This window comes from Micrasema longulum, unplaced genomic scaffold (assembly GCF_059751315.1).
Source record: "Micrasema longulum isolate JH-2025_06_02 unplaced genomic scaffold, ASM5975131v1 h1tg000762l, whole genome shotgun sequence".
Classification (NCBI taxonomy): Eukaryota; Metazoa; Arthropoda; class Insecta; order Trichoptera; family Brachycentridae; genus Micrasema; species Micrasema longulum.
Window position 1 is genome coordinate 260,605 of NW_028277956.1, and position 15,097 is coordinate 275,701.

The window sequence follows — 15,097 nt, forward strand, 5'->3', positions numbered from 1 at the left end:
GTAACGAATATAATTTCACACAAATATTTTAACGCGCATAATTAAAAAAAAAAACTTCGATTATTTTAAAGTTTACCTTCTCATTTTAATGATTCCTAGTTCTGGCTGCGTGGTAGTATCGTTCACCAGGGTTAGTGGTATAGAGGTATTTTGCTCGCTTGGGAACATCTCGGACATTGTCACTGTCAGAACTGTGTATTTTGCTATTTTCCAGTCAGTATGGTATACCTAAGGTATAGTGGACTGGAGAGTTGCACGGTGTTCACCATAAACCCTCTAATCAATATACATCAATTAATACTTAGGGTAATGCTTCGATGTCCTTCAACATTCCCATCTGAGACGTTGTCTCAATTTATGAAGGTACCGGACATTAAACAAATGATCATAGTCGTAGATTATTATAGAGTCATTGACACATTTCTGGTCATGCGGTTACATGGGGAGATCCCAGCAGAATGCTCGTTTGAGGTTTTTCTGTAATTTGAATTATTTAATACCTAAAACACGTACGACTTTCACTAAGAGAAATTTCTCTTTTGTAGCCTCACGAGTGTTCAATGTCTCGGATGAACATATAAGGGTCTTCAAAACGAAAGCCGAAAAGAGAGAATAAAAGTTTGGATTTTGTCTAAGGGAAGAGACCATTACACGAGACCACCGCAAGACATTGCGTAGATAATATATATATTTATAGTTTTTTACTGATTTAATTTTTAAGATCCTCATGACTTTTTAACTTGTTTTTACCTATGTATTTATTTTTTAAATTTTTATTACATCTTTTACTTTATTTTTTAATATGCTGTTTTTTTTTTCTTTTTTCGTTTTTCTTTCTTTAAATATGCTTTTTGCTATACAACATACATTAATTTTTTTATTATGACTTTAAATATGTTTCTTACTATGTATTCTGTTTTTATTTCGCATTTTACCGAGTTTCAAAATATTTTTATAGACATATTTATATAATTTCATGTTTTTTTTTTACTATGTTTTCACTGCATTTATTACTTTGTTTTTATAATTTATTTTTTTGCTACGTTTTTTTTTTACTACATTTTTACTATGTTTTTACTACATTTTTACTATGTTTTAACTACAATTTTACTATGTTTTTATTACATTTTACTCTGTTTTTACTACATTTTTTACCATGTTTTTACTCCATTTTTTACTTGGTTTTTCACTTTGTCCTGTATCTTTATAACTGTTTCTAAAAATTGATTACTGTTTTTTATATTTTTTGACTGTTTTAGAACGGGGTAAATAACCCTAGTTAGACAGTCAAAGCAACTTTACATAAATTATAATTTTGTGTCTGTAATATAATGATAATAAATAAATAAATAAATAAATAAATTTATATTTTATTAATCGTGCTGTCCAGATGTTGATTAAACGTGATGTTTATGTAATATGTTTATTTTATTTTTGTATTCTTAAACAATATGTGTGCTTCCAATTTTCATTACGTTGTATCCAAACTCCATCACAGGGCACTTGCCCTCATGGAGTTGGGGATAATGAGTATTTTTTATTGTCATGTGTAACTTTTAAAAATATAAATAAATCATTGTTAATAATGCCAATCAACAAACATTAACTTAAAGTACACTATAAGTAAAAAGTAAAAACACTACTTATCGTTGTCAATCTTGATTAATCTAACTTAGGAATTCAAATTTGGAAAACATGTTAGCTACTTAGCCACAAGACTGACAAGCAGTCCATGTAATAAATTACATATAATATCATAAACGCAAACGTTATATTTCTACACCAAATACGTTTTTTTTTCGTTTTTATGATCACTCAAATAAATCAGTTACCAGGGACATTATCAACTAGTCGTAGTAGTAAATAAATGAGCAATAAAATGAGAATTCAATTGTGTTATAACGGTATTCGAACCTAAGACCTCTGATTCATTAGTCTCTGCGACACTACCACGGGAAACATAAAAATAGTTTTTTTTGTGAAACTCGTCATGAAAAATAAATCATTATTTTTTTTTCAAGTTTTTCGAATCATCATCATCATCATAATTCCCTTTCTGCACCTAATGGTGCATAAGGCACTGCATTGATACACCGATAGCAGCGTATCTCGATCATTTTTGTTACATGAAGGTAAGATGATCAGTCCTACGCTTCAGGTACCAGTCCGGGACTATGAAATATTTCAGCGTGAAAACACCCTTTTAAATAATATTTCATCTCAACCATGTTAAGAATTGAACCCGACACTTCTGGCATGGTAGGCCCACGCGCTGACTACTACACCACGAGGCCGAAATTTTTCGAATACATGTAATAAAAAGCATAATTTATTTAAGTTTGAATTTATTATAATTATCAAATTTGGATTAAATGGTGGCTGAGACACTCCATTAGGACACCAATCGCAGCGTATCTAGATCATTTTCTGTTACATAAAGATACAATTATCAATCAGTCTTTCAATCACTGACATATTGCAGTGTAAAAACACTATATATTAATGATAGCATTAAAATAAGTAACTTAAAATACCTGTATTAAGACGTAAACCTTATCTTTACAAATGGTTTTTACTCCCGCAATCAATACGCGAAAGGGGGTCGATTTGTTTTCATACTTTCCATTGATCGAAAAATAGTTTGTTATCGTCAACCAAAGTCAGTCTTTCCACAATTTACTTATTCTACTAATGGTTTGTTCCTTGGAGAGAAATGTCATTAAATATTCAGTATTTCTACCATCACTACCCAAGGAAGTAGTGGCAAAAATGAATCGATTAGAATAACCTTTGCCGATATCGATAGTAATCTGACAATATATCGTCGCCGTGCAGGCAAAAATCACTAGCAAAAAAAAACTTAAATCAAAATTATTTGGTGTTTGTGAAAAACAATGGTGTCACTTTTAATAAAATCTCAACTGCCCATCATAAAAAATAATTAAATTTCCAAATTGTACATTTTCTTCATTTAATATATCTTAAACGGATTATTTTATATGATTGTGTTTTTTATTATTTATATTCATATTTGAAAAAATCATTTACAATATAAAGGTCTTTTTATTATACTTTAAATTTTTTATTGATTTATACCGAAAACGCTTTTTATGCGTCGTTCAAAGCCGCTTCAATTTTTTTAAAACCTTCTCCAGCCTGTGAAAAAATTCGACCTTGCGTAAAAAACTCTCAATGTTAAATAAGTGGCCAGTGGCTAGTACTTGTATTAAAAACAATATTTTAAATGCTTATTTTATGCACAATATTTTAGAAAATATAAATATTGTTCAAACCCTCCAACCTCTCCCCCACCCATAAACTAAATTTAACATTTTAATTTATTCACCGGCAAAGGGTAACTATGACTTAAATCTTCCTCCGTAGAGTTGTTAGAATTTTACGCTACTGATAAAACATATAAAATACATATAATGGTTAGTATGTTTTTATAACACAGTTAAAAAACAAGATATGATTACTACGTAATTTCCATAATAATAATAACTTGTAAAAGACTGCTAAAAAATCCCTCTACAAACAGTGCTATAACGTTGTATTATAAAAATCAAAAGACAAAATATTTTAAAATACGGATGTTAAAAAATTCATCGAGTAATGCTGTTTATTAATGTATCTTCCATAATTTATAAAAATAATCATATATTTAGGCATATTACAGCCAATTACGACTTCTTTTTTATTAAATAGAGAGATGTATTATTTCATATCTTGTTTTATTTGTAGACTCGTGCGCCATCACAACCACACAAGAGTTAAATTATACCATCGATACGAGTATAATAAAAAATAATGAAGGATAAACCATGGGGAATACACAAATGATTCAAACCGCGTTGCAACACTCTCGGATTCTCCTAATTATTCGATTTAAGAGTTAAAAAAATATTTTTATTTTAATTTTGGTTTTTGACTGTCAGAGCAGTTATAGTGAGACAGTCAAAACCTTTTCTAAATGTTTTAATTAAAAAAAAAATTTAAACACTTATACACATATACAATACATAATAAACATAGAAAGGATTGAAAATGTTCAACGAAAATTAAAAAAAAAACCTAGATTATAAAAACAATAAAAAGCTTAGTACTTACAGCCAATCTTCAAAATGGATTTTATACCCTTGAAAATAGACGCACTGTATCTGAATTATGCTATTTGCATAAATTATTAAATAATAAAGTAGACTCTTTTAACCTACTCTCCAAAATTAATCTCAATATCCCCATTTACGTGACAAGTGATAAGTATTTGTTCCATCTACCAGTCTGTAGCACTAAGAATGCACAACACTCTTTCCTCTATCGTTCTTGCTCTAACTTTAATGCTTTTTTTTCATCTATTGATATATTTTACATGCCCCATTTATTTAAAAATAAATTAAGACTCCTTATTTCTGGCTGTGATACGATCCCACTTACTATTTAATGATGCTCACACTTACACACACCTGAACACTTACTCCTACACTAATACACGTAAACACACCCTTTTGTTGTAACACAGTTCAATAATATGTATGATTCTTATTTAGAAACTTTGCTGGTCTGTCTTTAAACTGTATTTTTTTTATGTTACTATATTATTGTCGATTGTTTGTTTCTTTAAAATAAATATACAGTTTGCATCCATATGCATAACTTTGTTGTAGAAATGACAGATAATATGAGTTTAGGTTCTTCTAAGATACCCGTTTTGTATTCATGTACTGTAGTTTTTCCGTTTATTTTGGATCCCTATACGTATACTGATACAAGAAATGTATTTTTACGCGCGGTAAAAATTAGAGCATTAAATTATACGGCGAAGTTTCTAGGAAATGCATGAAAAAAAAATGATTTTAATAAAAACTAACTACAGTTAACGACGTCTAGTTCTACCGAATCAACCAATGAAAAGAGAGTTGTGATAAACGACCGGTTTATGGGTAAGTCAACTCAGCAATCAGCAAAACTCACCGAGGAGAAGGGGAAGAGAACTTGAGACGTCCCACGCGGAGTTATTTAAAATACAAAACTTTAGAAAACATGGCGCTGATAATACGATACATACAATAAAATAGACTGCCGAACTTCCTCATTAGAATACTATTGATACTGATGTAATTATTGATAACGAAATAATTAGAATAATATGAATACCGATGTAATTATAGTAATTGTGAAGTGGTCTCTGTGCCAACTCTCCATCTATAAAAATCCAATGTGAAAAGTAACTTTCGCCATAAGGAACGGGTTAATTTTACTCCATTTAATAAATTATTCATCTTTATTAACGGTAGATTGATTATTTATTATAAATTCGTTTTACGAGCAATCGATTCCGCTCCTATGGCATACTCACTACCAAGTTTGTTCTTAATTATACGCCATTATAAACACAACTAAAACACACAAGAATTAATAACTCGTGGCGAGCGTATTTCTGTTCTGTTGATTTATCAAGTATTGGGCGAAATATAACAAAGTTGTCCCAAGAAAAGTTGGGAAAATAAATCACCGCTAATATAATTTCCTTGTATATTTTAAGGTTTACTGTATAAACTAAAACAGAAAAAAATTGACTAATTCTGATCTTTTTTTTCTAAAACAGCATTCAAAATTTGACAATAAATCTTTTATTTTTAAATCCATACACGAGTTTGTTAAATTATTTTATTTATTTATTCATCTCAATACGAACATGATTATCTTATAATTTTACCTTTGACTTGAGGAAATATCGACCAAGCCTGCATTTTTCAAAAGAACTAGCCAGTATGTATCTAAATATAATGATTTTCTAAGTTACAGTTCTGTGTATGAAACAGAACCACAACCTTGGACGAGTGTTTTTGACTCGACAGCTACTTTCAGGTAAAAACTATGTATAAGGAAATCAATTGGAGATAAGACCGCCTCATTGTGTGATGGCTGGCGCAATCGCTCACCATTGTTAGGTAATGGGTTCGATACCTGGCAGGGTGGACGTGAATTATTGATTTTTAAGGTTGTTCAAACTGTAATATTCCTGTAAATTTATCAGAGTTATCTTCGACTGTCCATAAATAAAAACCGATATTTGTGTACGAAAATAAGTATATTTTCATGAACATTTAAAGTATCTTCGTCGGTAACCTATAATTGAACATGTTTAGAAGAAAAAAAAGTATACTTTTTTTAAAAATTTAAAAATTTAATTTGAAAATTTAATTTTACTTTGTATATAAAATTAAAGATAAAGATTAACTTCCCTTGTAATTGGGGCCCTGGACTAGCACCTGAGCCACGATTACAAACACTATTTTCATCGGTACATATCGAGACGGTATTAAGTAAAATCGATATTGATTAAAATTCAAAATACCTTCGTCGGTAGCCTGTAATTGAACATGTTTTTAAAATGTGTATAAATATTTTATTTTTAAACCGTTGTGTTTTTTATTAAAATTTCATTTCAAATTGTGTTTTTTCAGTTTATTGAATACAATGTAATTGGATACCGGTACATTGTTTTAAATCAGTTGTGTTTAACTGGCACGCGCAAGAGTGACGTCGACGACCGCGTGGCCCCAAAAAAGAATTGACATTTGATGTAAAACTTATACTTACATATAAGTTATTAATTTCAAAATACCTAGTACACTTCCACTTATTTATTTTATTAGCGCTTTCACCCTAATGGGGATCTTCAGATTGGTGAATATTATACAGTGTAAGGATTTTTAAAATAAAACTAAATATTATCTTAAGTGTAGTAAATAAAACTAAATATTATCTTAAGTGTAGGTACATTTAAAAATAAGTTGAAAAAGATACAATACGCAATATTTCCATGGAACAGAGTGAGACAAATTATTGAAACATGTGTTGGCGATGTACTTTCCATCAAGAATTATCAATAAATAATTTAAATTAAAAAAAATAATTGACATATTTATGCGGTCTGCTACCGAAACTGATTGCCGACCGCTTCCCTGGGTTGTGTAATTCAGTCTTGTCTTGAAAAAATTGGCAGTACCTACTGCATAAGCCAGTTTTGAAAATATAAGGATGTTAAAACATGAGCAGAATGGTGAAAGTTATACGTTGTGATAACTTGAACCAGCCAAAGTCACAAGTCCGATAAAAGTACTTCTAACTTCTATAATTTCTTATTAAAAAAGTTGAGATGCTCTCCCGAGATTACTTATTAAATGAGTGCACTTATTTTTACTCGGCCACCTACTTAAGTCACACTAAGACGATCCACAATTTATGGTTAAAGTTATTTAGCCATTTGATATTATTGAGACCATTAAACGCAAAACTGTTTCATTATTAAACATTATAATGATCTAGTCTAAGATAAAACGGTTATAATCTATATGGCTTATCAACTATATGCGATTTAAATCGAACAAGAATTTCATTATTACCGTCAATAGAAAATGTGAGTTCAAAAAAATACACACTCGCCTTTACTTTCATATTGTTTACTCATTAGTAGCATAATTATTTAACATAAGTAGGGGTTCGAACCGTCAGTATGGTCGCAGGGAGTCATATCTTGCTGGGGGTGTGATTCTATTGAAAGCTGCCGGGCAATGGGATCACACTCATAACGGTGTGATCACAGCAGATAACGAAAGAAAGAAAGGCGAATTTCTGGCGCATCCAAACCAGAACCAAACAGCTAAGGGAATGTAACCCCGACATAAAAATCCACCAGAGAAGGCAACGTGAAGCTACTCAGGTCATCTTTTCCCAGGAATCACTATGGCGAGTACATCCAACAAGCAGTTTTCCAGGCCTCGGAGTAGCGCAGAACCAACATGCTTTCGCTGTAGTGATCACCAACGTCGGGGGGACCTGATAAGACATCGCAAGAAGAAGAAGTAGCATAAAAAATATTTTTAAACTTGTAATTTTGAATAATTTTTTTAATTTTTTTAATTTATTTTTTTCATTAACGCCCAAAAGGCATTTACAAAAAATAAAAATAAAATACATGCTAACATACTAAATAATAAACAGAGAATATACAGAAAAAATATGTGAAATTAGTAAGACAGGATATAATAAAAAGTTTTACAAATTAAAAAAAAAAACAACAATAACAAAGGTATGCAAGAAAAAACAGTAAGCATATAAACAAAAACAAAAAATGCAAAGATATAAGCTTATGAAATAAATTCTGTAAAGCAAACACAGTAAATAATAATTATCGCGAAAACGCTTCATTGCATTGACTACGCCTCTTATATGTCACAATTCGCACAAGATTTTGATGTTTTGTCATTTATAACATCAATTTAGATTACTTTTATCATTACTTTGAAAAAGTCTTACTCGTACAATCATACCTGTCGAAAGTAGTTGTAACGAAATTCATTTCAAAAGAACAAAAGCCATATCGCTTAATTATAATATGAAACCGCCAGCCATTGGAAAATTGATTGCAATTGGTAACAAAGGAACCCCGTATCATAATCCCGTTTATTGGTTAATTATCATCAGGTACAATCAATAACATGTCAATTTATTGCTCTAACAACTTGAACATGGGGGGGTGTAAGGTTATTGTGTGCGACGAAGCAAAAACACAATTAAAATTATGCTACGTTTTGCAAAAAAAAAACTTTTAAATGCTCGGTTTTTTAATGTTAGTCTAATAAATGTCAAGAATTTTTACATAGAATTGCAAACTTTATGTGAACTCAACGGATATTTCAAACGAGACGGAACTCTGCTAATTAACAAAATAAATATAAAACAACTTTGTTTCCAACCAATTTTTTTTCTACCGACCGGTTTCAAAGGTACACAAGCTTCTTTATCATGTAATATTTCTCAGGGTGATATTAGTCCTTCTTAGAGTGATAGTGGAAATACAATAAGACTACTCACATTTGCTTACCTTTTTTTTTATTTGTTTATTTTTACATACATGTACTCGTATTTACCTAGAACTTTAACTACAAAAATACACTTTAAAAAAATACGTCTTAAAATTAAGCCATACATAAATTGGAAAAAATGCGCACAAAGACTTCAGCGTCTGAGCGTGGACCATTCTTTTTTTGATTATTAGTAAGTTACAGCATACAAAAATGGTATCACATGACCATGAAAATAAAAAAATTAAATAAAAATAAAAACAAAATGAACATATGCTGATATTACAAAAACAGTATTTATTTGCAGTATGCATTTTATTTTTTATTTTCATTTTTTTTATTTAAAAAAGGTGTCTGTTCCTTCCATGCTAATCCAAGACCTTAACCTACATACTTTAAACTGTACCAGTGATTTAATGTTAACCTCAAACCTAATCCAAGCAGTGATCGCTTAAAAGTACTTATTTGACTCAACTCCACCCTGTATATTCATTGGACCTAATGTAGTCCTAAAAAAAGTACCGGAGCGCACCGCCACCACTGTGGTGAAGTCAAAGGGAAGTGGGAGGGGGTGACACATGTTTAGACTTTTGCCAGTTATCGGCGATAAAAACGTTTGTTGTTATTTCGAATTGTTTGAAGAGACTTACGTAGATATTTTTTTGAAACGTCATATTTGTTTCTGGCCAGAGCCGGAGCGCCGCTCTGCTCAGATAAAAAGTGCGCTCCGGCCCGACTACACCCACTGCGTGTCATAAAAAAAGATAGAATCGGACCAGAATACACGATCAAACAAGTGTTACGATTAATACACACATCCTGATACTGGTTTAAAAAAGAAAAAGAAATGTCTCAATACCGGCTTCCCTAATAAAAAGGTAATACGACGATGTGTTTGACAGAATTTCGGATATTTTTTCTATGAGACAGAACATGTATGAGATAGGATTTTCCGGCTAGATGGCCAGAAACAATTCGAAGTAAGGCAAGTCATCTTTTCATTGAATTGTCAAAGATCATAGCATTCCTGACACGTTCAGAGAGCTTTTGTTCTATCCCACTTTTCATTTCAATAGCCATTCGGAATGGACATCTTTAGGACGTCGCATTTTTATTCAGCCTACTACGTCACTTTCTCTCGGTATTTTGGGTCACAAAACGGGTCCTACGGAAAAAAAATCACCCGTACAATACCATTATGTGTTTATTAATATATTTATTGAATTATTATTTTTTTATTTTTATTTATTTACAATTTTAATACTAGTTATTTTAAAAACCGGTTAAATTTGCTTCTAATAAGTTTTAATCAGTCGGGTAAGTTATTCTAGTGGTAGTCATAATTATTTTCATAGCATTTTTGACTGTCCTGCATTTGAACGTAGTTATGCAGAAAGCCGCCAGTCCACAATTTCGAAAAAATGAAATCGGGTGCTGTAAGATCAATTCTATGTTCTGCTAAAAACAGCCAGACCGCTTTTATACTAAAAACTGTAAAAAATGCCTTCTGAAAATAGTGCCTATCACAAAAACTGAATTTTTCAATTTGCAGAAAACACTCACAGGACTATAGAAATCTTACGGTGATTTAAAATTCATTTACACTGTTCAAATATATAATACGATTCTTGCTTGTAATACCTAAAAAACTAATGTATACATTGTTAATCATTTGTCAAAGTTAAAAGCATTCCAACTGTTGTGTAGATTTGATAATTCACTTTTCTAACAAAGATGCTATTATCTCAGTTTGACTTTTCTATGGCTGGCTGCTTTCTGCATAACTACGTTCATTTGTCCTTACTTGTTTAATGTGGTAATATTGTTTCTTGGTGTTATAATATTATTTGAGAATGTAAGCATTTTTTTTACTATTATTTACATTATGTCAATGTCTTTTATGTTCTACAATGCACTTTGTGGACAATTTTTAGTCTTTAGTCGTCAAGTCTGTTTGGCTACCATACAATGGATTTGATTCCCGACATGATTGACATGAAATATTTTTTTGAAAAGGTTTTTAAAATGATCAAGATTCGTTACGATTGGTGTACCAATGCAGTGCCCTATACGTTATTAGATACGGAAAGGGTATTATTATGAATAATACGTGCCTCTAAGTCATATCTGAACCTGGTTGGCATGAAATATTTCATTAAGATTAATCATTTTACCTTTGTGTAGCAAACAAATAATCAAGATAAAGAATTACAAGGCAGAACATTTAAATTAGATAATTTCTTCTCAGTTTTTCAGGCTGAACTACTCGCAATACAAGAAGCTCTCGAATGGTTATTAAAAAAAACACCAGAGAGATGGGTTATTGCAAAAATCTTATCAGATTGTCGTTCGGGCGTTCAAGCTATAACGGATACTCGGTCGATAAATCCATTCATTGTAGATATTCAGAGTAAAATTAAGCATCTTAAAATAAGAGGGATGATCATACAAATACGCTGGATAAGAGTAAATGCTGGTATTGTAGGAAATGATAGAGCGGATGAACGAGCAAGAGCCGCAACTTGTAAAATAACGGCACCTTTCTTCTCAGAATTTCCCCTTAGCTTTGCTAAACGCTGTATAAAACAAAATACGCAGCAGCGTCAGGAGGATCATTACCGCGCTACTTCTACAGGTAAAATCACTAAAATGTTTTTCCCAACGCTGGCTGATGCAGCAAACTTCCGTCATCATCACCAAAGTACTTTCGAAACGACCCGAATTTTTACCGGACACGGAGCTATGAGAAGTTATCTAAATAGGTTTAAATTAAGTTATTGTCATGTGATGATGTTTCATCACAGAGTATCGAACATCTGTTATTTCAGTGCATTTTTCAGTTTGCAACGCCATAATCTTGAAGCAGAACGCAGGAAAGATGGAATATCCTTAACAGATATACACTGTAGTTAAAAGTAGTAATCACGCGCCATTGTTCTTGAACTTTGCAACAATGGTGATTGGACTCATAAAGTTAATAAACCAAAATCAGTGATCGAACATCCCATTTCCAAGATAAACAAAAACGATTTTTTTCCGAGTACCTAAGCCTTGTACATGATACGTAAGGCTACTAAATACAGGGGTCCAAATATATATAAAAAAAATAATCAAAATATATTTTTTCTATTACATCAGGCTAAAAAGCCCAAAAAAATAAGAATCGTAGAACAAAACATAATTAATCAATGTATTCTTACAAATTACATTACAGGGGTACTAATAATTTTTAATTGTCATCGAAAATAGGGAAACATAACGCTTTTTTTCATTCAATTTTGAATTAACATGGGCCTTTAAAATACTGTCAAGTAAAATAAAAACATTTTTTATAACCATTTAGTAGCATAAAAAATATTTTTACATTTATAATTTAAAACTCCCGCAAAAATGATCCATTGCACTGACTACGCCCCTAATACGTCACGGTTCGTGTACATTTCGCTTTACAAATCTTGGCGTCACAATTATCAAGGCCAACCATGTCGCGTTTTTGTAGTGAGATATTTTTTAATAATTGGCTTTTTGAAGTTGTATGAAAATATTATAATTTGTCCACAATATCCATAAAATATTTTAAAAAAATAACATGTACATTTATAGGGAAGACGGTGTTATGAAATTTGATTATAGAAAAAAAAATAATATATGCAAAACCCTTTTGAAATATTTTTAGTTTAATAGTATTATGATGCTTTAATTGTATTTTAAAATATAAAAAAGCGGCCTGCGTGGAGTGGTGGTTGAGACGCTTGACTCACACACGGAAGGTTCCGGGTTCGATTCTCGGTGAGAACCAAAAAATAATATAATTTTTCTTAATCTGGGTGTTCTGCGATGTAATCCACCACTGCAATTGGGCCTCCTGGCCTGTTGTGGTACAAAAAAAACATCAAAACCATCCTATTCATTTATTTTTTTTAACAATAGTAGAAATATTCCGTTTTGAAGACCACATACGATAAATAGCATTTTTTTATGTCTCTTTACACGCTTTATACATGTGTTAACATGTCTGCATTAGTCTTTAATGAATACTATTAACTAGACGGAAACTACGACACATGCCAATTTGTACCTTATTGCTCGCAAAATTTTGTGATGCGTGTCCAATTCGACGAAAGGCAATTTTCCTATCCCATCACAAAACCTATCCCTTAACTTTTCTGTATTCATAGTCATATTGGAATAGCCAAAAAGAGATAATCACATAGTTGTAAAAACATGTTTATTTAAATCGTAAGATCTTTTTCACCGAACAGATAATAAATTTTGCAATTAGCGTAAGTACTAATTTCATATTTCCAAAGAAATCGTTTACGGAAGATTAACGCTATGAAAAACTAATATTTTTTTCTTAACAGATTTTTCAGACTATAAATAGGGGTGCCTTTAGAATATTTTTTTTCTCATGATTTGTTAAATTATTGTTAGTATAATTTATTTTGCGATATCACAGTAGTATTGTGGACTCCGCATCAGTGGTTCGAAGAGTTATTTGCTCTACCATGGATTAATTTCTATTTTCTTACATTGTTTTTTACGACTTGTGTGCTAAAAATGGCCACGAATTTTATCAAATAAATAGTATAATAAAATCTTAACCGTCCAAATGCTTGCAGACTGGCTGAATTTTCTCTCTAAGGATTTGTTCATATTTAAATTTTTTACAACAAAGAGGGAAAAGAATTTTGAGAACGGAATATGGTAGTCTAGGCATTTTCACAATAGTCAACAGATGGAAGAGTTGAGGAAATTTGGATGCTCAAACATAGGCAGAATGGTGAATGTTACAGTGAGTAAAGTGGCCACTCAAACCAGCCAATGATAGGTCATAAACCCAGTAAATGCCTAGACTACCATTTTTCCTTCTGAAATATGTTTTTCCTCTCTGTTGCAACCAATTTTAATAATAAAATCTTGTTTACACCACTATATATTCCAATAGAGATGTGATCTTGATGAAAAGAGAAAAACACTTTCTAGTCTCAAAGACAACACCACTACAATCGTAAAATTATTTATAACATCATGCCGGGATGAATGGATAAAGGCTTTATGTACTAATCAAACTTTGACTCTCTTCATGTATTGATTATAACGTCTCTACCAAGAAGAGGCCGAAAATTTATGGCGTAACTGAAAAACTGTAATAAAAACTATGATGTTGTTGAGTGACGTTAATAGGTGATACTCATGGGTGACTTCGCGGTATCCACCAGCACATTTATTGTTCTTAGACAAAGTCCACCGCAAGAGCGCTCACACAAATTCTACCCTCGGAGTAGTATGAGAGAATTTTGACCAATCAAAACAATTCAAAACTCTGTTGGTAGATTTTGCTTACGTGCTGCTGGGATTGCCCGGGATCTTGGAAATGTGGTGGTATTTTAAAATCCAGGAAAATTATAATTTTTCACAGAATTGGTAATAGGCAGACATACATTCTGGCGGGGGATTAAAGATGAATGCTAGCTACGAATATTCCAGATACAACTTAAATTACATTGACATATATACATACATGGACAACTGTATTAAAGAGATAAAATGAATATGTGTTGAAGCGAAAATGGAAATTCGCAACCAATAGTCTCCATAATCTATGATGTATGCCTGGAGAGCGAATTGGTGATAAACGAAATTAAGTAAAAAGCAATGGTTTTGAAAGAGAAACTAAGGTTACTGAGTGCATAATAAATGTAAACAACGAATGTCTTGAACAATAAGAAAAAATTGTCTATCTGGGAAGCATGTTTACAAGAGATGGAAGAGTAGAAAGATGTTGAAAGGAAAGTAAATGCGATCAACTTTTTTTTATCCCCCATTGAATACATTTTTGTTATTTTCTTGGGTTAACCTTTTCTTTTCTTTTCTTTTATTACTTTCTTATTTCATTTACATTTTTTAGATCTTAATTTTAATATGTACTTTTAATTTTCTTATTAATTTTTTTTCTTCTGTAGATATTAATTGAAATTCTCGATTTACTTTACTTTGTTTAATTTATTTTTTATCTTGTTTTGATTACATTTATGAGCACACACTATTTATATAAGTGTCTATTTCTTTTTTCTCTTATATTTAAAAAAATTAAGTAAATTACTATTCTTTAATTTTAATTGTATTATTTTACTCTATTTTCTTACTTAAAAAAAAATCTTTAAACTATTTTTTTTGTTCATTATTTTATACGTATACAGTATTATGTCTGTACTCTTCTT

General features: G+C 31.1%; 1 long non-coding RNA gene across 1 annotated transcript in view; it reads right to left on the reverse strand.

Annotated features, from left to right (window-relative positions):
* Positions 1–15,097, reverse strand: part of LOC148279111 (uncharacterized) — a 253,209-nt gene that overhangs the window by 92,991 nt on the left and 145,121 nt on the right. The gene's annotated exons all lie outside the window — the stretch shown is intronic.